This window comes from Gopherus evgoodei, chromosome 1 (genome assembly GCF_007399415.2).
Source record: "Gopherus evgoodei ecotype Sinaloan lineage chromosome 1, rGopEvg1_v1.p, whole genome shotgun sequence".
NCBI lineage: Eukaryota > Metazoa > Chordata > Testudines > Testudinidae > Gopherus > Gopherus evgoodei.
In genome coordinates, this window is record NC_044322.1 from 348,887,317 (window position 1) to 348,912,103 (window position 24,787).

At 43.0% G+C, this 24,787-nt stretch overlaps 1 pseudogene; it reads left to right on the top strand.

Moving 5' to 3' along the window:
• Positions 1-659: 659 nt before the first annotated feature.
• LOC115645275 lies at positions 660-24,171 on the top strand (annotated as a pseudogene).
• Positions 24,172-24,787: the final 616 nt, after the last annotated feature.

The window sequence follows — 24,787 nt, forward strand, 5'->3', positions numbered from 1 at the left end:
GAAACAGAACTGTACTTAAATACTGAAATACAAGCATTGCTTTGTATACTACATACCTTTATTTCAGACACAGGAACGGTACTGAAAGTTGTGAGCATTACAAAGGAGAAGTGGACTGTGGAAGAGCTGCAGATTTTCAAGGTAAACATTAACAGCCACTGGGTGTTTCAACAGCATCAGAGAATAGTTTAGGGGAGTTTTAAACCTTGTGGAATTCAACCTCTGAACAATTCATTTCTCAGATCTAGTGCAAGTTCCCAAACTTATTTTATTTTTAACATTGAGATCCTTTGGTTTTCTAAAGGTGATTGAATCAATAATAACATGAATTTTCAAGCTCCTAGGAAACTGCTGCCAACTCTTGCAGTTTTATCATGTCTCACCAACACTGCTTGATTTTTAGTGTTTTTCCTAAAGCCTCAGATTCTGGAGTCCTGTGATCCTCATTATCATTTAAAAAATGTTTTCAAGCCTCATGGTTGTGGAGAAAATCTTGAAAACACAAACAATCAAGTTTTAAAAAAAGAAACAAAAGCCACAAGGCAAATAAAATGAACCAAATATCTATTAATTATTTTTAAATCAATCTCTGGTTTGCTTTGTTTTGGGGTGGGTTTTTTTGGAGCTTGATTCGAGGTTTAGTGTGCTTCGGGTTGGCAATGCCGGTAGAATGTCGGAGAGAGAAGAAATCCACTAAGTCAGGCTAACACCAGTGAGTTGCCCATAAATGGTGTCTATATTGGGCCAAATTCTGCTCTGTATTACACTGACATAAATCCTGATTAACTCTGTTGATGGAGTGGAGTGGATTTTGATTTGCACCAGTGTAATGGAGAATAGAATGTGCCTGCTGATTTATTTTTTCATCCAAGTGTTTCTCTCCTCCTTTTTGGCAGTCCCTTGCTGTTCCCTTTTCATTGTGTCCAGCTCTACTTCATTTTTCACCTTACTGTTTTGTTAATGTTTTCCTTTCTGCCCACCATCTGCCCTTTTTCCATGGACTCTCTCCTAAGGGCAGTTCAAGCCCAAGAACAGTGGGGTCATACTCAAACTTTCCAACCCAAAATGATCAAGTGGGTTTGAAATCAGACACAATGAGTTCACACAGCACTAGTACGGACTCTGTAAAACTGATATTACTGAGTTAATCTCTCGATGTGCCTTTTGATACATCATCTATAGGATGAGAATCTTAAAGGCTCTCAATGTCCTCTTTCCAGTGCAATGAACACCAATTATAAATATTACTTTGAAAATACCAAGATTACTCGACAGTCTGCCAAGTAATCAGGAGTTTCAGCATGTACACCAATTTGCTGCATTCTTATAACATAACGTCAAGGGCAAACATGGCATATCATATTTAACAGTAAAAGGGTTGGAGTTTGCTCAGCAGACAGTCCTCTATTTTATAAATGTTACCGCTACATATTTTTAATACAGAAAATTGAAGAGGAGAGAGCAGCTGCAAACCATTTATTATTCTTAAAGCCACATCAACATTAAACAATAGGCTTAGATGTTCCATTATGTGATAGAGCATAGATAATATACCAGGACCATCCTGTTCTTACTACAGTCATTGGCACAACATCCACTCACTTCACTAGAGGTAAAATTCACCTTTGGTACAGAGGAGTAAAATGCATCCCTTCCGTCCCATTTAAGCCTTCAGAATAGTTCTTAAATGGAGTTTTTAGATTTGGTGCTGGCCCTCTGTGCAGGGTGAATTACAATCTTCCTGGATAAAAGGCATCTACTTGCAAGTAGCAGAGAATATTTGCTTGCGGTCATAATTTCTGATCTTTTTTTCACATCTGCATAAACCAGTTACATTGATCTGTAGTTTTATTGATTTTGTAGTTAGGCAGGTGTTAAGATATATCATCTTTTCTATTAAAGACAGAAGCAAATGTCAATGAACAGGTACACTGACATTCACTCATTAATTTTTCAGCATCCATCATTTATCTCAACTATGGAGATGTCCCTGAAGCAGATAATTCACACACTTGTTTAATTCACATGAATAGTTTGGTATTTTGAGCATTTAGCTTGTTGCTTTGCTGGTGACATCTGTTGCTTATTGGCCAAACTTTCAAAGGCTGCCACTTAAGCTGCATCTGGAAAGTATAGCGTGAACTAGTTTGCCTGGAAAATTGACATTGGCTTGCAAATAGTAGTTTGCATGCACAAACTGGTAATTACTCATGGATACAAATCCTTAGTCATATGGATGTGGGATTTGTGAATTAAGTTAATACACATATATTTTCCAGACACAACAAAAATTGGACTCTGTGTAATCTATCAATTCAATGAGACATTATTATTATTTTATTGTTGGTTATAGTAGTGGTATTACAAGCAGCACCACTAGGGATCCCAAATAGGGATCAGGACCTCACAGTGCAAGGCATTTGTATGTACACATAGTAAGAGGCAGTCCTCAAGCTATGAGCTTAGAGTCTAACTACACAAGTCACAAAAGGTGGGAGAAAGGAAGTATTATTATTCCCCATTTTACATGCCGAACTGAGGCACAGAGTGGTATAGTTATTTGCTCAAGGTCATCCAAATATCCCGAATTCCAGGTCAGTGTCATAGATTAAAGTTAGAATGGACCACCAAACCATCTAGTCTGACCTCCTGCGTGTTACAGGCCATCTACCAAACCATCTAGTCTGAACTCCTGTATGTTACAGGCCACCAACACCACCCAGGACCTGCACACTAAACCCAATAACTGAAATTAGAACCAAGTATTACAGCCCACAAGAAACTGAACTGTTATGTGCTACAGCAGAGAGTAGGTGAGAGACCGAGGTGCACAGTACCTGAGGTCTCTGCAATGGCAGGGAAATGATTAGGAGAGATACACCCAGGTAATCCTAGCAAGTGACCTGCACCCACATGCTGCAGAGAAAGACAAAAAGCCCCAAGGTCACCGCCAATCTGACCTGGGGAAAAATTCCTTTCGACTTCACACGTGACAGTCAGTTAGACTCTTTGAGCAAGAATCAGCCTGCCAAGCACCTGAAAGAGAGAATGTTCAATGTCATCTCAGAGCCCTGGATCACCTTATCCAATATCCCATCTCCAGCCAGGGCCATCTTTGATGCTTCAGTGAAAGACGATAAATACTTTGGAGGGGAAAAAAAATCCCTTCCTGACCTGTGCAGGTGACTATCTGAAACCCTGAAGCATGAGGTTTTAGGAACATAAGACAGAAACCAGAGATGAGCCCCATGGCTGTTGAGCTTAACATCAAGATCTATCTTCCACTATAAAATTATTATTAAAATTACTTTTTGCTGTGGGGGATTGCTGCTAATTTTTTATACTGTAAATTCATGCCAGCATCCTACCAGTGTTTTAGATCCTTGTCCTTCCAGTTCCATAGCCCCTTTCCACCATCATGTCATCTGCAATGGATGGAGACTGTCCAGTGCACACAGTGCCCTGAGAAACATTTTACAATGAATGTGAAATTCTCTCTCGTTCAGTACAATCTGGGCCAAGATTGAAAGATTGCGAGGGTGGTAGCGAGAAAGAGAACATTTAAAATAATTGCTTGAAGAATGCTTCTAATTCATTCGCCTTGCTTGATTTGCAGCAACAATTGTACATTGGTTCCAAAGATGGATTGGTTCAGCTCTCCCTGCACAGATGTCACACGTATGGGAAGGCTTGTGCAAACTGTTGCCTTGTCAGAGACCCATACTGTGCTTGGGATGGAAACTCATGTTCCAGATATGCACCAACTTCTAAAAGGTAAGAATATATAGAGAGTTCCTATGGAAAATCCACCCACTCATATACCTTACATTAAAGGCTTCAGAGGTTCCCCATTGAGTTTCTAGGCCAGCGAAAACAAGTTGCACTTTTTCAGCATGCTGTTTAGGTAAATTGTAGACATAACTTTGTCCATGTTTTGGTGGGAGTGCTATGAAAACAGTGCAGCACTTAAATATGAATAGCGGTAACTGTGCTAGGGTGTCTAACATAACAAGATCATGATACTTATTGTTATGCTATGTGCTTTAAGATACCAAATTATGAGGCTAAGGGCTAGACTGTGTCTGGCTCTGCATGAGTGTGCAAAGGAGGGAAGTGATTCAAGGAGTCTCCCGTACTTGTGCCTCTGCATGGGAGCTAGGCACAATCACAATGGGGTGTGTGACTCTCACATGATACCTCTGGGTGTGTCATCAGCAGGAGGAACTGAATGGATGAGCTGCTGCTGTCTGAGCTAAAAGACACAGGTCTCATGGCTCAAGTGCTTTAGAGTTTACAAACCTCTATCCATGGACTAGCGAAGAACAGAGAGCCATAGTGTGTTGGTATAGAGTACGCAAGTGCTTTGCTGGGCTAATACCAGCTGCAGCACCAGCCTCCCAAATGGGGCAGCTTTATGTATTTTGCAGCCCCAAGCACGGCAGTCAGGCAGCTTTCGGAGGCGTGCCTGCAGGAGGTCTGCTAGTCCCGTGTCTTCGGCGTACCCGTTGCTGAATTGCCGCCGACACCACGGGACTGGCGGACCTCCCACAGAAACACTGCCAAAAGCAGCCTGACTGCCGCCCTCACGGCAACTGGCAGGCCGCTGCCCGTGGCTTGCCACCCCAGGCACGCACTTGGTGTGCTGGTGCCTGGAGCCGCCCCTGCTCCCAAAAGAGAAAGGACCACGGGAGCCATATCTGAACTCTCCCTGAGCCAGATGGAGGGATTTTGTGCTGTACTCTAGAAGGCTAATAGAGTTACTGAGTTGGCACTAGCACCCCCTACTAGAATTTCTCAGTTCATGCCACTATTTCAAGGCTTTTCCTCAGCCTTCTCTTCCACCCCTTTGATGAAACTGTCCTGTGCGCAGTCCTCATAATTCGTGCTCATGGGGTTTAACTGATTGTCACATGCGAGGTTGCAAAGGCATTTTTTCCCAGGTCAGATTGCTGGCAGTTCCAAAAAATTGAAACAAAATTTAGTTTTAATCAGATTATAAAATATTCTCCCTCACCCTCCCAAACGAAAGATTTTTTGGCTGCAACTGCATTGTTTTGGCATATAACAATTCATCTGAAAAATGTTGCCCAGCTCAGCTTACAATAAAGGTCCATGGTTGCTGTCTGTGATGAGAGTTTTGCTTCTTTAAGGACTGCAGTACTGGGCCTAAATGATTAAATGAGCGATTGAAGTTAATTAGTTGTGGGTTGTTGTATCATTCATGGGGCAACCATGTATATTCTCCCCTAAGCTAAAGTGAACTAGAATAAATTCAGAGAAATATAAATGAGAAGAGAAATATAAAAGCTAAGATTCAATGGACAAGTTATGTCCCATGGGGTTGCTGAAGGCTGCAGTGCTTTCTTTCGGCTGCAGTGCTTCTTTCCACTGCATGCGGAGACAGAGAATGAGGGATCATTTATTTATAGAGCTCCCTGGCTTGGTGGATAGGTCAAAGCTTTGTGGGTGTGAGGCTCCAGAAGAAGGGATTGGTGTTTTGCTTTGTGCATCTTCCATAGGTTAGTTACTTGGGTATTTTCCGTTAGCTCAGTATAGCAACCTGGCACACTGTGCTCCCGGCATATTTAAGTCTCTACTCCAAATGGACACATTGGCATCAGAAGCCGGCTCTTCCACTTAGACATTGCTGCGCTTTGCACTAGTAAGGGCCTATTGCCATCTCTGACACTGGCTCATAGTGTGTCCTCGAGGAAGTGACTTTGCCTCTCTATGCCTCAGTTTCCCCATCTGAAGAATGAAAATAATTAGATTTATCATCTTGAGATCTATGGATGAGAGTTCTTAAGAGCTAAGTATTATCAATATTATTTTAATAAAACCTAAAAACAGTCACAGAGAGGTTAAGTAATTTGCCCAAAGATCACTATGCAAGTTAAATAGTGGAACTGGGAAAAGAATCCAGGAATCTTGACTCCCAATCCCCTGCTCTGTTGATCTCTGCATAAAGTTCCCCAAACCGTACTCTGAAGCTGCTGTTCTCAAAACTGTTCCATCTGAAGCAGCACCTACGCTTTTTCAGCATTGCTTGTTTTAGATAATTCAGTAGTTGACATTACACTGTGTTGGCCTTGAATTGCGTCAGGAATGTGGTCTGTTGAAACTCGTAGGTTTACATGATGTAGGATGTTGAGGGTTCTGATGGTTTCCAAGATGATCTGGCCCACCAGATCACAACATCTGTTCTGCCTTTGGATCTGGCAGAGTATCTATAGCTGATTTGGAAGCTGTCTCTGCCACTAGATTGCACTCACCCTCTTCTAGGCAGATCTCTCTTCCCAGAGTGATTTTCTTAAATCACTAGCCTGTCTCTTTGTGCCATTTGTACAAATCTCTCTGTGCCACATGCCACTTGAGAACGAGGCTGGATTTACTTAAGGGCGTAATTGCCAACGATAGAGCAAGAGTGCTGCGGTCCCACATCTGCCAAGCTCCTCTGCATTTTGTTACTGAATTCCAGCAATTATGCCTCAAGTGTTACACATTTTAATGCTCTTGTTATAGGCGAGCCAGGAGGCAAGATGTTAAATATGGAGATCCAGTCGCTCAGTGCTGGGATATGGAAGTAAGTATTTGCGCCTAGGGCCAGTGCAAGGAAGTTTCGCGCCCTAGGTGAAACTTCCACCTTGTGCGTGCCCCCCCCCAGCCCTGCAGCAGCTCTGCGCTGAGGCGCCCCCCCCATGACACATCCCCCCTGCCCTGAGGCGCCCCCCCCGCGGCAGCTCCCCCTCCAGGAGCCATGCGGCACCTCCCCCCCAGCTCACCTCTGCAGGGCTGGTGCAAGGAAGTTTCGCGCCCTAGGTGAAAATTCCACCTTGCACCCCGCTCCCCGCCATGTGGCAGCTCTGCCCTGAGGCACCCCTCTGTGGCAGCTCCTCCCCACTGCCCTGAGGTGCCCACCTGCGGCAGCTCCCACCGCCCTGAGGCACCCCCCCCAGAGCCGTGTGGCACCTCCCCACCCCAGCTCACCTCTGCTCCAGATGCCCTGCTGTTGCACCCGTCGCCAGGCTCGTGCCATGTGCGCTAAGCAGAGCTGCGGAGCTCTGCCCAGCCCCCGCCGCCCCCACTGGCAATGAGAAGAATCACATGGGATGGAGTGGCCGCTGCGCTGGGAGAGAGAGGGAGTCTGAGCCGCTGACAGGCAGCCCAGAGGTTCCCCTGGGTCAGCACGCTGCCGGCAGCCCAAAACCTTGGGCTGGCTGCCGGTGGTGGCGCGCTGACCCAGGAAACCTCTGGGCTGCCTCTTGGCAGTGGCGCGCTGACCCAGGGGAGCCTCTGGGCTGGCTGCCAGCGGCATCGCGCTGACCCAGGGGAACCCCTGGGCTGCCTGACAGCGGCTCAGACTCCCTTTCCCTCCCAGCGCAGCGGCCCCTGAAACGCTTTAAAAGAAAATTGGGGGCACCGCTTTTTGGCGCCCCTAACTCTTGGCACCCTAGGCAACCGCCTAGTTGGTCTAAATGGTAGCACCGGCCCTGTTTGCGCCTCTTCCTCCAACAAGGTGTGTACGGTCAGTGTGTCTGTCTGTTTACTATGCTCTTTGGAACTAGGCCTCTGCAGATATCTGGGCAGCTAATGCCCAGGCAGTTAGAATCCCCAAATTCTCTCCATTCAGCCCTCATCCAGCAGTTAGACTCACTGAGCCATGGGAACTTAAAAGAAGTAAATGGCGAAAACAACTCTCTGCCCCCCCTGCCAAAACACACACATACTTCATGCGAGAGAGTCACCAGCGGAAACCCACATGAGGGGAGAAATAGGGCAGTAGATATGAATACCCTATACCCCACCATGAGTGAGATGCCAGGACCTCCGCTCCTTTGCAGAGTATCTGGAGAGAAATCCAAGTATGAAAACCTCTGAGGAAGCAGAAAATGCTCCTTCTTCCTTCCCTAATACATACACATACTTGACAAAAGTCCCAACCCCTGTTCCAGCTGCCAAACCCTCTAATTCCCCCTCCCTGTAGCTACTTAAACACTCCCCCTATTAACATGAGCTTCCCCTTCCCTCAACAAGAAATCCCCCTCTCCCAGCTGCCAAACAGTCTGGCTCACTGACTTGGCAACTACCGCAGTTCACTTACAGAGTGTACTGTCAATGCTAAATCCTGCGGTTTCGCTGCAATTTCTGTGACAGTGTAAAATAAATGAAAAACTTTCAAAACCGAAGTTTAAGTTAGTCTGGAGTTTTTACATTCAATTATTAAAATGAACAGCCCAGTCACAACTAGAGATGTAAAAGGTTAAACGGTTAACCAGTTAGCATTAGGCTTACTGTTAATAGATCTTAACTGTTAACCCCAGCTGCCCTGCGCCACCGGGAGGGATCCCAGCCTTGGCTGCGTGAGACTAGCAGGAGCAACCCCAGTTGAGTCAGGCCAGCCGGCCAGTGGGACCACAGCCTCGGCTGCACTGTGCTGGTCGCGCTAGCGGAACCCAGCTCTGGCCGGGCTGGTTGGACCCCAGGTGGGCTGGAGCAGCCCCAGCCCCAGACACCCTGGACTGTGCTGCCAGTCGGAGGGACCCCAGCCCCCGCTATGCCAGGCTGGCCAGAGCGACCTCAATTAATCGTTAACCAGTGAAATGATATAATTGTAATTGCTTAACTGGTTAACTTTATTAGCCAATTTTTACATCCTTAAACACAACAGTACTGATAGTATTGCCGAGTTTAATTTTTGACCTCGTAGAAGCTGCTCTATTTGATTGAACTCCAATAATTTTCATGTCACCTGCTGCAGAACTCAGCGTATTTCGTGGCAAAAATTAGGATTGTCTGCCATGAGATGAAAGACCAGTCTGTTGCACGGTATACTGGGATCTCACTGTGCATATATACCGCAGGGATCATTAAAATGTCAGCGTGAAATCCCGATTCCATTGAAGTTAATGGCCAAACTCCCATTGATTTCAATGGGGCTGGGGATTGCACTCTCATGATTCACCCCACAATTACTACATAGTGGTATCTGAGATATGCCACAGAGCTTAGGGTTACTGCAGGGATGCCATCCCGACTGCTGCAATCAGGTATCTCTTTGTAGAAAAATGGTTATTGAAGTTACTGTCTTTGATGAACAAATACAAAATTACTTAGATGTTGCACTAATATGAACTCCATCCTGAGCCCCAGTATGGTGGCAAAAATGGAATGTATGGCTAGCTTTAGCAGCAAGGTGGGTATTTCCCCTGGTGCTGTAAAACAGGTTCAGATGGCCTTGTGCAACCCCACCTCCAGCCCCTGGCAGATTAATAATAATAACTATTAATAATATATAATAATTATATTATGATAGCATCTCTCAGCTCCAGTTGTGATTAGGGCCCTATTGAGCTAGACACTGCACCAACAGAGTGCAAGAGGCAATCCCTGCTCTGAAGATCTTGCAACCTAAATAAACAAGACAGACAAAAGCTGAGAGGGGAAACAACAGCACAGAGAAGTGGAGTGACTTTTTCAAATTCATTGGTAGAGCCAAGAGAAGAAGCCAAGTCTCCTTACTTCTAGTTCAGTGCCCTGTCTGGAACACATCGAGCTTCAGTAGTAACTGCCTAGTAGATGGCCACTAAAAGGGAGTGATTTCAGATAGCTTCAAGGCTACTCTAAAGTATGCAGGGTGCTAAAGCGGTCCCTAGTGGCTCTCAGAATTGATGGAACTACAACCAGCACTTATGGCTACGCCACCTCTACTCTGCTCAGTCTCCACTGAGTGCACAGAGGATGGAGCAGAGGAAAAATGCAGGTAAAATATTGAATTCACCAGCAGTGGCTGTCTCTCTTTAAACGTAAGTAAGTCAGTGGTACAGATTTTATTAAGGGCTCTAAAAAACAGTTGCACGGGAGAAAAGTTAGCAGCCACCTCTAAATCCTAGCTGTTAGATTTTAAGCTAAAAGTTAAGTTTCCTTTGTCTTTTTTTATAATTCACTTGCTCCTATAGCCTCTGTTCTGAATCAGTCTATTTTATCATTGCTTTAAAAATCAGGTCAGGGTTAATTTTCGGTACCATTTTTGCTTTTCAGGCATTAGTCATGAAACTGCTGATGAAAAGGTGATTTTTGGCATTGAATTTAATTCATCTTTTCTGGAATGCATTCCTAAGTCCCTGCAAGCCTCGATTAGGTGGTATATTCAATGCTCTGGAGAAGAACATCGAGAAGAGGTACGTTATAGGCATCAAGGCAAGCTTCCTCAGGGGACAATTCAGCTGAGTATTCGAAGGCAGGAGTTATTGGGATTAGTAGATGTTTGCCTTTTCCTTGCTTCACCTTAGGGGTCATGTAGTGTTCTGGTATCACTATTTAGGGCATAAAGAGGGTGGGAGAGAAGCCATTTGCACTGTACTACAGGCAGATTTATTTTATTTATTCTGATTTATAAAGTTGTTCAAAAAAAAAGGGAGGGGGAGAGAGTGAGAGCGAGCGAGTGAGAGAGAACCTAACCTTTGCTCTAAGCACTCCTGGGTGCATTTTAAAAAGACAGACTACTCCAGTAACACCCTTTCCCCCTATAATTAACACATGGAATAACTCAGCAGCCAAAAACATATTCAGAATGTTCAGCTCTCTATAAGTTTACATACCACCCTCATCACGCTAGTATCTGAGAACTTTAGTTCCTGAGGGAGTTAATTCCATAGTCTAGGACCAGCACCCGAGATGTTTCCTGCCTTACAATCTTTATAATTTCCCATGGAGTCCTCTCACAGCTACTGAAAAACCAATGGGCATTAGAGCATGTCCTGAAGGTCAACACATTGGGACTGGTTTGGACTGATGTTCAAACCCAAGGACCCCTCACAGAGAATGACTTTTGCCCTCATAAAAGCCATTTTCCATCTCAGGCCACTCCCTACCACCTGTGTAGTCATCACAACTGTGGTGGTAGTGAAAAGGGGGAGATAGGCTGGTCGAAGGCTTTAGATGAGCTTTATTGTTCAATGTTCATCCCAGTCTTTAGTTAATTATGCCTTTAGATCTGAACCAGATTGAATTGGTTTTTTTTTCAAGCTCATGCAGAGTTTAAATACCACAGTCCTACAGGAACTATTAAATATGCACCATGGTTTATGGCTCGGTATTCCGTTGATTGTGGGCACTAGCAACTTTCCCATTGACTGTGATGGCAAGATTGATCTCTTTCTTTCTAAAGGCCAAGAAATTCTAGCTGTGGCTGATTTTTGTGAGGTTATAGCCCTTAGCAGGTTGCAGAGGACCCTGATCACCATCTGGGCTCTTTGAGAAAAGTTGCCATGTGGGAGGCCACATGAGGGCTAGGACAACAGTAATGGGCCATAGAGAGAAGTGACGGGTGCTAACCTTGGGAGTCAGATAATCAATTTTATGTGCAAGTAGCTCAGGCTGCCGCTGCTTTTCCACCACATGAGCTGGAGGAACAGGACTGTCTGCAGGCCCTGGCTTTGGGGTACTTTTGTTGTACCAACCCCTACACACTCAAGCTTGGCAAAGTGAACTTCACCACTGAGCATGAACACATAACAAATGTATTTATATATCTCACATGTCTCATGCCCCAGGCTTAAAGCCTTAGGTAAAGGCTGTGACAAGTTCCCTGGGGTGCAACCTGGAACTGTGGTATCGCTGAGCCTGTCTTACCAACCTGGGCTCCCTCTCACACTGCGATGCTGTGACAAGCTGCAAGGTCCTGCACTCACACAGCCATTCACAGGCAGGGACACACTCAGCTGAGTTACATGCAGGGACGGCTCTAGGGATTTTGCCGCTCCAAGCATGGCAGGCAGGCTGCCTTCGGCGGCTTGCCTGCGGAGGGTCTGCTGGTCCCGCAGCTTTGGACCTCCTGCAGGTGAAGCCGCGGGACCAGCGGACCCTCTGCAGGCAAGCCACCAAAGGCAACCTGCCTGCCGCCATTGTGGCAACCAGCAGAGCGCCCCCCGTGGCTTGCAGCCCCAAGCACACGCTTGGCGTCCTGGGGCCTGGAGCCGCCCCTGGTTACGTGAATGCTTTTACCATCCACTCATGAACCAACAATACAGAGGCTCCAGCCAATGCCCCCTGATTCCCCAGCCTAGAACCTCAGAGTTGTACTGTCTTGCCCTGGTCAGACGCGTGACCAGTGTAATCTTATTACCCAGTCTGCCCCTCCCTCAATGTGGAGAGGACATGCACCAGCCCTTGCTCCTGAGTAGATTTCCCTCACACTTCAAGCAACATACTATTTTAGGTAAAAAAATATAAAACAGATTTATTAACTACAGAAAGATTTTAAGTGAATAAGTACAGATCAATGTTGGCTATCTAATAAATAACAAGCAAAAAGGTAATCTGAGTTTCATAAACCAGACAGGATTTAAATCAAGCAGTGTCTCACCATGATGGTATACTTCCTTTATATACTTCCTTTATATACTATCTGGGATTCTCCTTTCCAGCCTGGGACCACCTCCCCAGTTCAGTCTTTGTTTTCTAGACATGTTTCCACGTGTTGAGTTTTGGAGGGAGTGAAGCCAAATGATGATGTTACTTACCCTTTTATAGCTTCTTCCAGCTTGCTGGAAAGTTCCTTTGCTATAACGCGAGTCAGGCAGCCTCCACTGTGCATGTGCTATCTCTGGGAGGTTTCCATTATATACGGCTCCTGGGGTAATCCTTGTGAATGTGTCTATTCCCCTTAATGGGCCATCATCAGTTTCTGGCTGCCCCATTGTTGTACCTGAAAGGCCAGTTGTGGGTGTTTCCAACTTCACACCATATTTCAGTAACACACACAGCAAAACTCCATAACTGCAATGGCAGCACATGCAATCCAACAGAATATTAATGTTCAACAGATTAAGGCTCTTAGAATGATACCTCACCAGGCATACTTTGCTCAAAACATAACATAATCGTATGGGAGTGCCAGAGTGTTGCTTTGGGGTACAGAGTGTCACAAAGGTATAGTGATTTATTGTGTCTTTGACATCCATCAGTACTTCAAAAATTATATTGTATTCTGATCAGCAGGCCTGCTGTTATGTCTTGAGAATGGCCAAAGAACAACAACAGACATAGGTGGCTAAACTGAGAAGTGTGCTATACGTGGCTTGGAAGACTTATATTAATCACTCTGGAAATACTGAAATTCTTGCCCTAATTGTTTTATTTTTGACTCTCTTGTGCAAGAAGTTGTATTCCTTACCTCACTAGTGGCCTTCTTCAGAAAAGCATTTAAGTATACGATTACATACAACCCAATTTATAAAAACAATTGAGCAATTATTTAAGTCCCATTCTTTTCAAAGGGATTTATGCACGTGCTTAACTGTGGACCAGAATAGGGAACTGGAACTGGGGCTCAGATGAGCCACAGTCATTATAAAAACAACCTTTCGCCTCTGTAATACCTAACCAAGGTTCTCAAAAGAATTTACAAACATTCATTAACCAAATATTACATCTGAAGAGGGTTTATTTCATAATGATGTTTAACACTTCTTAGATCTGAAAGTGCTTTGCAAAGTTGGTTAAGTATTATCATCTTCATTTTTCATGCTGGGAAACTGAGATACGACGGGGTTGGTGGGTTACTAATGTCCATGCCTGTAGCTCAGGGGTTGGCAACCTCTGGCACACGGCTCACCAGGGTAAGCACCCTGGAGGGCTGGGCCAGTGTGTTTACCTGCCACGTCCGCAGGTTCAGTCAATGGGGGCTGCAGGAAGTGATGCGGGCCGAGAGATGTGCTGACCACAGCTTCCTGCTTCCCCCACTGACCTGGAGCTGCAGCCAGTGAGAGCTGCGATCCGCCGAACCCTCCGGACGTGGCAGGTAAACAAACTGTCCTAGGCCGCCAGGGTGCTTATCCCGGCAAGCCGCGTGCCAGAGGTTGCCAACCCCTGCTGTAGCTAAACCAGGAATTGAAACTCCTGGGTCTCCGTCTGATGCTTTAACAAGACTTGTTTTCCTCCCTGGATTTTGTTCAACCCAGTTTGGAAAAATTCAGGTTTTGTTAGAAATCGAAGACTCAATCGGTGCAACTGATGGTGGGCAAAACAAAGACATCTTTAAAGGACCTTTCCATCTCATTTGTTCTTGGAGTTGGCTTAAGGCCAAACTGGCCTTTGGTTACATGAGAACAGGCTAAGGACTGGGCAAACTTCCACCAACTTGTAATAGCCCCACATAACCAATTTGTCAGAATGCTCTGGCCCCACTCCCTAAGCCAGGCCATGAGAACAGGTAGTGTAGAGTGAGCCATATAGGTTTTATGCCACCCAGAGACTCCTCTCCATGACAGGATTCCACAGCTGGTTCAAAAAATAGAGCCAAGAAGCTGGCATGAAAGGCGTAAGGGGGTGTGTGCATAAGTTTTATGGCACTTGCATCTCTAATATGCACCCAGCACACATTTGCAGCCTTTCAAGGCAATGTTTACTAGGCTTGCACTATGTAACAATCTGACGTGTTTATATGACAAAAGTCAAGTTTTGATAAAATGCCACATTAACCATTGGGCACATTTAAGAAGAAAACTCTCCAGATTGTTTTTCTGTGTTATGAATGTTAACTACAAGCAAAGAATTTCTTATCACATGCTGCGACTATATCCATGGGAGTATACACACGATGTTTTATCTTGATAAAATAGATGCTGGAGCTCATGTTCTGGATTTTTTTTTCTTATACTTTTTCCCCCCACCAAAGTCCCCAGACAGAGTCCTTTTTTACTTACAAGATCATAGGAATTAGAGATGGAACTGACCTATTAGCTCATCTCCATCCTTGCCGGTGAATGTTTGTTCCTATGTTCCATCTGCTAATATTTTGACCCAGTCTAGTTTTTCTTATCGTAAGCAATGGGGCAACCATTTTTTCCCTTTTCAAAACCATCCTGATGGTGCATTTCAATACAAAACAAAACAAAAAAAGTTCTTTCTTTTAGAGAAATAGGGTGGGTGAGGAAATAGCTTTTATTGAACCAACTTCTGTTGGCGAGAGCTCTCTACAAGGTTGAAAGCTTGTCTCGAAAAAACTGAAGTTGGTCCAGTAAAAGATATTACCTCATCTACCTTGTCTCGCTAATATCCAGGGACCAATACAATACAATGCTGTTCTTTCTTTTGTTATTTTTAAAGATAAAGAAAAAATTAATAAAGCTGCATTTTCAAATTGGGTACCTAAAGTAAATTCATGTGTAACCACCTAAATAAATCAGCCCGATTTTAAGAGATGCTGAGCACTCACTACTCCTGTTGGTGTTTGGCATCTCTGAACCACAAGTTCTTTTTATTGAGATGGTCTAGCTTTGGGCACCCATGTTTGAAAATTTTCCCTCAGTGTTGGATACCATACAGATGGCCTCTATAGAAAATCCAAATATAGAGCGATATTAAACTGAGGGTTTTTAATGCACTTTACTTTGACTAAAACACCATATGTAACAGAAATGACGTAGTTGTATTTAACATGTAGCCTGATCTTTGCTCAGTCAATACCCTACCCTAACTTTTCCTGTTACAGTTCTATATTCTGTTCTCTCTTCCTGCATTATATTTCTCTAATAACACTGTATGTTATTGTAGTGCATGTCTTAAAGGTATAACTTATTGTGATGACGATACCATGCTTTGTGAATGACTCAGTGCACCTGGAATTTAAGTTGCAGACTTTTAGTTACAGTGGTGTAGCTGGAATGTTTCAGCAGATCTTTAAACCTCACGTTACAAATAGATGGTTATGCTTTGTCCATGACATGCAATACAGCTTCCTGAGGGGAGAGAAAGGGCAAAATCCAGACTAGATTGGGAGCCTTTGGCCCAGCAGGATGTCTCCTGCATTTCACCTTTAAGGTCATGGTTCAGAATCTTACTTCCAGTCAGAATGGCCTATGGGAGGGGACAGGATCTCCTGTGGTACAGGAGCTGTCACCAGGTCATTCTGCTGCCAGGGGGAGTGTGTTTCCCTGTGGTTTGGTGGGTCATGAGTCAGTTATCTGGTGCTTTTGTATTTAGTGTTGCTCACGCAATTGATCATGTTTATTCCCATATTTGGAAGGTTAGTCACTGACTTGTGGGAGAACATTTTTTGTGACTTGGATTAATAAAAAAAGCCTGTACATCATTTGTTCGTAAAGCTTTAATGTGCTGAATTTCCTGCAGCTTAAGCTTGGCTGTTTGTTTATTCCTTTTTAAATTCCTATGTGTTGTGTTATGTACATAATAGGTGTCAGGGCCAGAAAAAGCAAATCCAGTGTTCCCTGCAAAGCTATTAACATTGGCCTCCTATGGTTTCTTAAAAATATTCAGCTAGCCTGACCCAGAGTCTCCTATGGCTGCAGGTTTGCCAGGTTGTCATGTCCTTTCCATGGGACATAGTAAGCCATATGTTTTGAAACCATGGCCTATTCATTGATATGGTTTAACTCCTTGTATGGTGTGGGTGATGGAAGATAACCCACTGGGGAGCCTCAGCATTGTCATGGTATAATTCCCAAATCTGAACCTTAGAGTCCAAAAATATGGGGTACCAGCATGAATTTCTCTAAGCTTAATTACCAGCTTAGATCTGTTAAGCTGCCACCACCCAAAAATATATAGTGTTTTGGGGCACTCTGGTCCCCCCAAAAACCTTTCCTGGGGACCCCAAGACCCAAACCCCCTGGATCGTAATACAAGGAAAGTAAACCCCTTTCCTCACCGTTGCCTTTCCCAGCCTTTCCCTCCCTGGGTTACCCTGGAAGATTACTGTGATTCAAACTCCTTGAATCACAACACAGAGAAATTAGGTCTCCTGGAGAGAGAGACAGATTTACACTCCGTGAATCTAAAACAAAGGGATTCCACCCTTACCCTCCTTTCTCCTTCCCTGTTAAGTACAGACTCAGTTCCCTTGAGCCTCAACAAGGGGGAAAAATCAGACAAGTCTTAAAAGCAAAACTTTTAATAAAAAGAAAGAAAAAAAGTAAAAGGTTATCTCTGCAATTTAGATGGTAAAAAGTTACAGGGTCTGTCAGCTTATAGAAACTAGAAAGAAGCTTCCCCCCTCAGCAAAATACAATTTAAAATACTTCCAGCAAACTACACATTTGCAAATAAAGAAACAATCAAAAGACTATAACCGCCTTTCTTACTAAAAATACTCACTCTTCTGAATATATAAGAGACTATAGCAGGCAGATTGACAAGAAAAGTGGTTGCGTGTCTAGTCCCTTCCAGGACCCAGAGAGAACAAAGCCAAAACCAAAAAACACAAACAAAGGCTTCCCTCCACCGAGATTTGAAAGTATCTTGTCTCCTGATTGGTCCTTTGGTCAGATATTGCAGGTCACTGTTTGTTAACCCTTTACAGGTGAAAGAGACAATAACCCTTAGCTATCTGTTTATGACAAGCATATTTCAGCTTCTTCACCAGCAGCTCACTCTTTCCCATTGTCCCACCCCATGTTCGCTGGCTGATGTTAGCCATGGATTGGGCTATCCTGCCTGGTTGGTAATCCTCTTTGAAAGGTATGTATCTGGTAGGACATTGAACTCTATTGCTGTGGTCACCATATTGGAGACAGGGAGGCATTTTTTTCCCTAGGTGCATTTTTCCCTGGTTGGAGGGATTGGGCTTCAGTTGCATCTGGCAGTGATGTCTGTTTTGTGGTGTTGATGTTTTTTGTGGTGAATTGGTGCGTGAGGCATTGGTCTCTGTTGGTTTAGTCAGTGGTTGATGATTTTTGTGTGATTACAACCTATTTTCTTTGACCACGACTTCATGGGCATGAGTTTCTGGTGGTGATTGTAGATAGATTCTGTGACTATTCAACCCCAAACCCAAAAGTCAGATGAAAGCAGAATGGAGAAGAGGGCTAAGTTTGGCAGAGAATAGTAGTTATGGGCAAAGACCTTATTATCGATAAAGATTTAAGAATACACCATCTTGTATCAGGCCCAATTCTTTGAGAAGTGAATTTTGTCTTGGGGGCCCAGTAAATGGTGATTAGTGGGAACTCTGGGCCAGATTGAAATACACATTGCCCGGTAGGGATGGAATGTCATAGCAGGTAATTATTGACTAGTTTGCTGTTGAATTTAATTAAAAGTGCAGCCAATTTGCTTTTTACCATAAGTTAGTGGTGTGATTTGCTTTCTTGGGCAAATCCCCTGGTGTTGATAGCAGGGTCAACTTATTCTTTAAAGGTTTGAACTGTTTCATTTTGTTGACCAATGATTCTTTCACACTTCTATTATACTTTAACCAATTGGGTGGTGGTGGTGGGTTGTTGTTGTTTGTTCTTTGTTTGTTTTTTAATTCCCTGAAGTTCTTAAATCAGATCATTATTTTTTCCACAATTTCCAAGAAAAAAACTATATCCTGAGCAGAGATATACCATGTGGAAATTCAGGGAGATTGATTTGATTTGGGTAAATGTAGGGTGGGAGTTTAAAAATTACCCTTCCAATGGGAAGTTAGCTTCAGCCTTGCCTATAGTGGAACTGATGTCTCTCCATACATAATGACATTATGTCCCAAAAACCGAAGAAGAGCTCTGTGTAAGCTCAAAAGCTTGTTTCTCTCACTAACAGAAGTTGGTCCAATAAAAGATATTATCTCACCCATCTTGTCTCTCTATTATGTCCTCAACACATTCTTCATTTTTTCTTTAGATTTTTATGTACAAATAGATGTTGTAAAAACAGTTTGAATTCAATTATTATTTGTCTCAATATAACAGTAACAACATGGCACATAATAAGAAGATCCACCTTCTCAATGGAATGATGATATAGGCCACTGATAATGAAGTCCAAGGAGAATTCTCAGTAAATGCTCCTTATTTTTGTTTCTTCCACCCTTTCTTTGTTGAGTGGTAACATTTAACCTGTGGTTAGCTCAGCTTTACCTCTAGTGCTTTTTCACATGTTGATTAATGAGGCTTTGAAACCGCTATCTTCTCACAGACAGGTGCAATGTTTTAACTGTGAAAGAGGTGACGTGAATTATTTGTAATGAGGGAGCCATCTAAACATACCATTTATAAAGGACAAAAAATGGTGACCTAACCTGATGCCATGCCACTTTTGAATCCTTAGTTGTTTTCCATCTGACTGTTTCAAGATTTGCCATCCTTATGGCAATTGCTAAATTCATGCTGTAAAAATAAAGCAACTAATATAAATGAACCTCTTATTCCTTTGTCAGGCACCTTCTGTATCTGTGCTCTACACATTTTATTTAATATTTTATAACAAAGATCAAAAACTATTTAAAAGTTGCTGAAATAATATAGAGAATGCTGTCCAACTCTGCTACCTTGTCACTGAGAAGATATAGCATGCACACTGCAACCTATTTGCAAGCTGAATCAAAGCAACTACATGACACCAGAAAAGTTACATGGACAAATGTTGATAATCAACTGCTTAATTTCTGTGGCTCACAATATTAGCTCTGATTCAACAAAATACTTAATCATATGTTCAGCTTAAAATACCTGCTTAAAGTTAATCACATTATTGAATAGGAATCTCTGGTCTTCTGAATTGCTAAAAAAAAACCTCGTTATAGTTCCAGCAGAATTAATGGTTATGATATGCTGAAAAATAATGAAACCACATATGACAGAAATAAAATGACATCTCCTATGTAACCAGGCTTTTCACTATACTCAAAATTTAATAAAACATGTTTTACGTCTGCAGGTCAGGAACTAAAGAACAAATTAAGCATTCAAGTGAAAGGTTAAAGATCTACTACCAAGTAATGAAATGCCAGGTGTTTATGAAACTCCAGAGTCCTGTGGGGGAAAAAGTAGAGAGGAAAGTCAGGAAGAGTTCTGAATCTATGGGTAAAACAACATAAACAGGATACCAAAAAAGAGAAGTGGGAGGGAAAACAATGATGAAGTGTGGCTCAGTATGTGTGAAATCAGAGCCATAAGTTCATCCTGTCAGAGAATAAGAAAGGAATGAACAATGAAGACACAGAAAAGGAGGGGGTGACAGTCATCATATATCAATAATCAACATATAAATGGGACATTGAATAAGAACCTTATTAATTAAAAGTAGAAGTAGAGATGGATTAGGATTAAGAGACACAACCACTTTAGCGATGTTAGCCTGTGGTGTGGGCTCCCAAGGGGAGTGATGGGAACCTCAATGTTAGCACATTTATAACTATACTATGTCAAACTGCATATGAAGGCTACTGTATTACAAATAGTGCATGGTAATAATTAGTACAGAGATGGACTAAGTGACCAAACGGCTATTTTCCAATTCTAGATTCTTCAAGAGCCTCCATAGCTCTGTCCTGCCTTAACCTGACAACAGGCTGAGCCCCACTGTGGTTCCTTTGAACCAGTGTACAGCCAGCTTAAAGAGCCAGCTGCAAATTCCCTTACTGTAGGAGGTCCGACGTGTAGCCAATATACGGCAACCAGGTAGCAAGTGTGAAAAATCAGGACACTTTTTTGTGTGGAGCTATAGTTGCATATATAAGCCAAAACCCCTAATATTGGGATGGTCCTGATAATATCAGGATATCTGGTTACCCAAAGCCAATGTAGCTGATGCTGTGCCTCCAGAATCAGAGATGTGGCCAGCGCAAGCTGTACTCTGGTGATCCCCAGCTGACAAACAGCTCTTCAGAGGACATTGCAGCTGGGACATAGTGTAGAACAGCCCTCAATCTGCTCAAAATGATGCTGCCATGGAGCCACAGGATGCCTCTTTGAAACTCCCTTACCTGGGCTCAGCAGTGGTTCGAGCCTCTTGTCTCTTATTGCGTCATCTCTTCTGCTCCACCAGCGACACCAAACTTTTCGCTTTGGTCATCAACTTTACCCACAGCCCTCTTTGCACTTTCTTGCACACTACTCCTGGCATGAGCTGCTTGAGCTTCTATGAAAAGACACCACCTTCAACTCATTCAAGCCCCTTTTTAAGATCCACTTTTGCCATTATGCTTATATGATATTAGCCAGGTTAAGACATGCTTTCCTGGAATTATTTAAAAACCTTTCCTCATACTGCCATGCCCATGCTGACTAAATGCATAATCTTGGCTTTCTAAGCACTTTGGAGAAGGCATTCTGTTTTCTTTCTGTTTTGGAAGGAACTTAATAATACATCTTTGGGTGGCCTTAGAAATAATCATAGGAAAAAGTGAGGGAACCCTTACCCTTAAAATAGGTCTTTTCAAAAACTTAAAAGATCTCCTTTACATTTTATCTTTACAGGATACCAAATGTTGTGGTATCACTTGACACAACATAATGCCATGTCTAGGTGAAATTTTCAAGAAAGTTCACTTGGTCTAATTCTACCCCTGTTGAAATCCATATGGGTTCTAATGGCAGCAGAGTAAAGGCCAATGCTGAGCAGTTTTGAAAATCCCACTCTATATTTCTCTGTCTTCCTCAGCTTTCCAGCAGGTATCCATGTCAACGTTTCTTAAATGGTGGGTCACAATCCTTACATGGAAAGAAAAGGGAGATCATGAAAGGCAATTGGGGAGATGGGGGAGGTTTGTGAAGCACTGAAAATTTTATTATAATCTTAATCAAAGAAAATCTCTCTCCACCACTGCCCACACAGCCTTACTCTTCAGGGTCAAGTATTGTCTCTCAACAGCACGAAACACACACACAAATAAATTACATTGGTTTATCTTTGTTATCACTGATACATTTTTATTGTTACTTTACAATAAGCGCAAGGGGTTTGCAAAAAAATTTTTCTTCAAATAAGGGGATGCCATCCTGAAAAGGTTGGGAAAACTGCCCTATGTGATAGAATCTAGCGAAGAAAAAGACTTATTGAATTACCCTCGCTATTGCAGGACTGTTAGCTGCGGAAATGTATTTGTATTTTGACCATGACTAATTTAGTTTCACTCAGATAAACTTTGGGGTTGTATAGTGCCTGGTATCCAAGGAGCACAAAACACTTTCCAGACACTTATTAAATAAGCCTGACTTCCCCTTTGTGATGCAGTAAGTATTATAGTAGCCAATTTATGACTAAGGAAACTGAGCTGCCTTGCCTCAGGCCATATTGTGAGTCCGTGACAGAACCAAACAGAACCCACCAGTAAGCCCCAGCTGAGCCGGGTTCTGTTCAGTAGACCACCCCACTATTCTAGTAGCTGACGTCTTCTCTCTGAGTGGGTCATCAATGGCACGCAGGCAGCTGCACATATCTGGCTGAAGAGTGCTTCAGCTAGTATGGTAGCAAGCCAGGCCAGCAGGACTTATATATATTATTTAGGGATGAAGAATTGCTTACAGATTTTTCACATAAAAACAGTGTGTAGTCTACCCACTGTGAATAAAGTTAATTTACTCATCTTTATGCTTCCCTGATCTTCATCCTCTGAAATATGCTGGAAGGGCAGACGTATAGTCTGGGACGTTTTCCAGATTTCTTTTTTTTTTTCCCCAGAGAGGCACTCAGCCCAATAGTGAATTAAACAGGATCCTTGTGTATTATAACAATGCCACCAGTGGTGCTGAAGATGTGCTTAATGTGCATGCTGCATTGTGAGCTAATCAAACTGAACCACAATCCCTTTGCTGTTGTTCTCCCCTGCAGCCTCTGTGTGGCAGCAGAACACTGCACACTCTGTGAAGTGCCAGCTTCCTTTTCAAACATCAGCGCTTCAGAGGGAATGTTCCCTGGGGTATGGAATTAGAGCAAGGGACTGGGAATCAGAGCTTTACTCACAGCTCTGCCACTGAGTCTTTGTGTGACCTTTGGCAAATCACATAACATCCATGTTTGTCCATCTGCAAGGATCCTAACATATCAGCGCCTCAGAGAGGGATTGTGAGGCTTAATTAATTTTGTAAATTACTTGTAGGTTACCAGTTTGCAAAGTAGCTGGCAGCATGGATGGCTATGTTTGCCTCAGGTACCAAGTGCATTGAGCCAGCACCCCAGTGGCTAACATGTCATATTGTGCTAGATATAGCAAGTATTTCCACAGCCTTCACAATCTCAACTACAATTCCACAAATGCTGCAGTGAATAGGGTACATAATGCACAGAAATTCAGCCTTAGCTTTAAATCTCAGTTTTTCCTAGGTTTTCTCATTCACAGATCCTGAACCCTACATGATAAAAAAATTGCATTTGGTTTTAGCTCCCTGAATCTTATTGGCGTTTTTCTGCTTTCACTTACAATGGTGTAAATGAAGAGTAACTACACTGAAGTTAAGAGAGTGTTGTAAACCAGTGTCCCATCAGAATGAGACTTATTGACTTAATTGTTATTACTGTTGATTTATTATTTGTATTGCTGTAGTGGCTAGGCACGGCAGTCATGGACCAGGACCCCATTGTGCTACATGTTATACAAACAGAATAAAATGATAGCCCCTGCCCCAAACAGCTTGCAGTCTAATGGGATTTGTCCAGTTAACTATCCCACCTTTGCTTCGAGAAAGTAGGCTACCGCACCGTTGTTTTGGTCTGTTTCATGTTATTATTCCTTGGTGACTCTATCCTCTCAGACTGTATGTACCTTTAACTAATGCATGCTGATAAGACTATAATTATCAATTGAATAGTAGAACTCTGAAATTCAAATGGTTCCATACGCATCTGTTTATCTAAGGTACTTATATGCCAGTGACCTAGAGGTAAAAGGCTGCATATCTCATTGTCAGTCCCTGAGCCAACCATCCCCTCTGTCTCCTCTACTCCCCACCTAACACGTACTTAAATTTTATTTTTCCTGTGCTTTTAATGCATTGTTTTCTGCTGTGTCCAATCTCACAGCTAAAGGCTGATGAGAGGATCATCAAAACGGAATACGGGTTGCTGATCTGCAGCCTGCAGAGAAAGGACACAGGGGCATATTACTGCAAAGCACAAGAGCACATGTTTATTCACACCACTGTGAAGTTAAATTTGAAAGTTATAGAGAATGGGCACATGGAAAGCACTCAGAAAACGGAGGACAAAGACAGATGGATGAAAGATTTGCTTACTGAGTCGCGGCTGAGGTACAAGGATTACATCCAACTCGTCAGCAGCCCCAGCTTCAGCCTGGATGAGTATTGTGAACAGATGTGGCACTGAAGGAAGCGGCGGCAGCGGAACAAAGGTGGGGCAAAATGGAAGCACATGCAGAAGATGAAGAAAAAGCGAAATCGAAGGCACCATGAACCTGTCAGCAGCCCGCATGCCAGGCCTGCATCTACGTAGCTTTTATATTCTATTTAAAGAAAGGACATTAAACATGCAAAAATACTGTGTTCTGCTTTGTGCATCCTTCCGATTAATTAATATTGCTTCATACTGAGATTAGATAATGTACAGTCATTATTAGTCTGTATACGACTGCACTGTAATACTGGAATACTTAAGCAAATGGCAAGTTCCTTATTTGAGCATCGCACTCAAGGCAATAATTCCAAATCTGGGTTTTTTTCCCCAGAAATTGAGATTTTTTACTTAACACTTAGATCGCAAGAAGCTGGTTCATGAACATGTGGGTGTTTCACAGCTTCTCTAGCATAGTTTTTATATGAGACTTAAAGTCTGTGTTATAGTGCATTATTAATCATTCCACCCCAGAGATGGCTGCAGTTCAGGGGTATGTGCATGTATTTGTAAAAGTGCTTTGGGATCTTGTAAGGATGGGAGGTGCCATATAGATACAGGCCATTTTGTGACAGATCTGCAAAACTATACTAAATTACCCACTGGGCATATATTTAGGTACATGGGTGGCATTTGCTGGCATATAGAAGCAAAGCAAAAAAATCAAATTAAATATCAGCTTAAGAGTAACGCTCATTTTCCCCATAAAAATGTAATC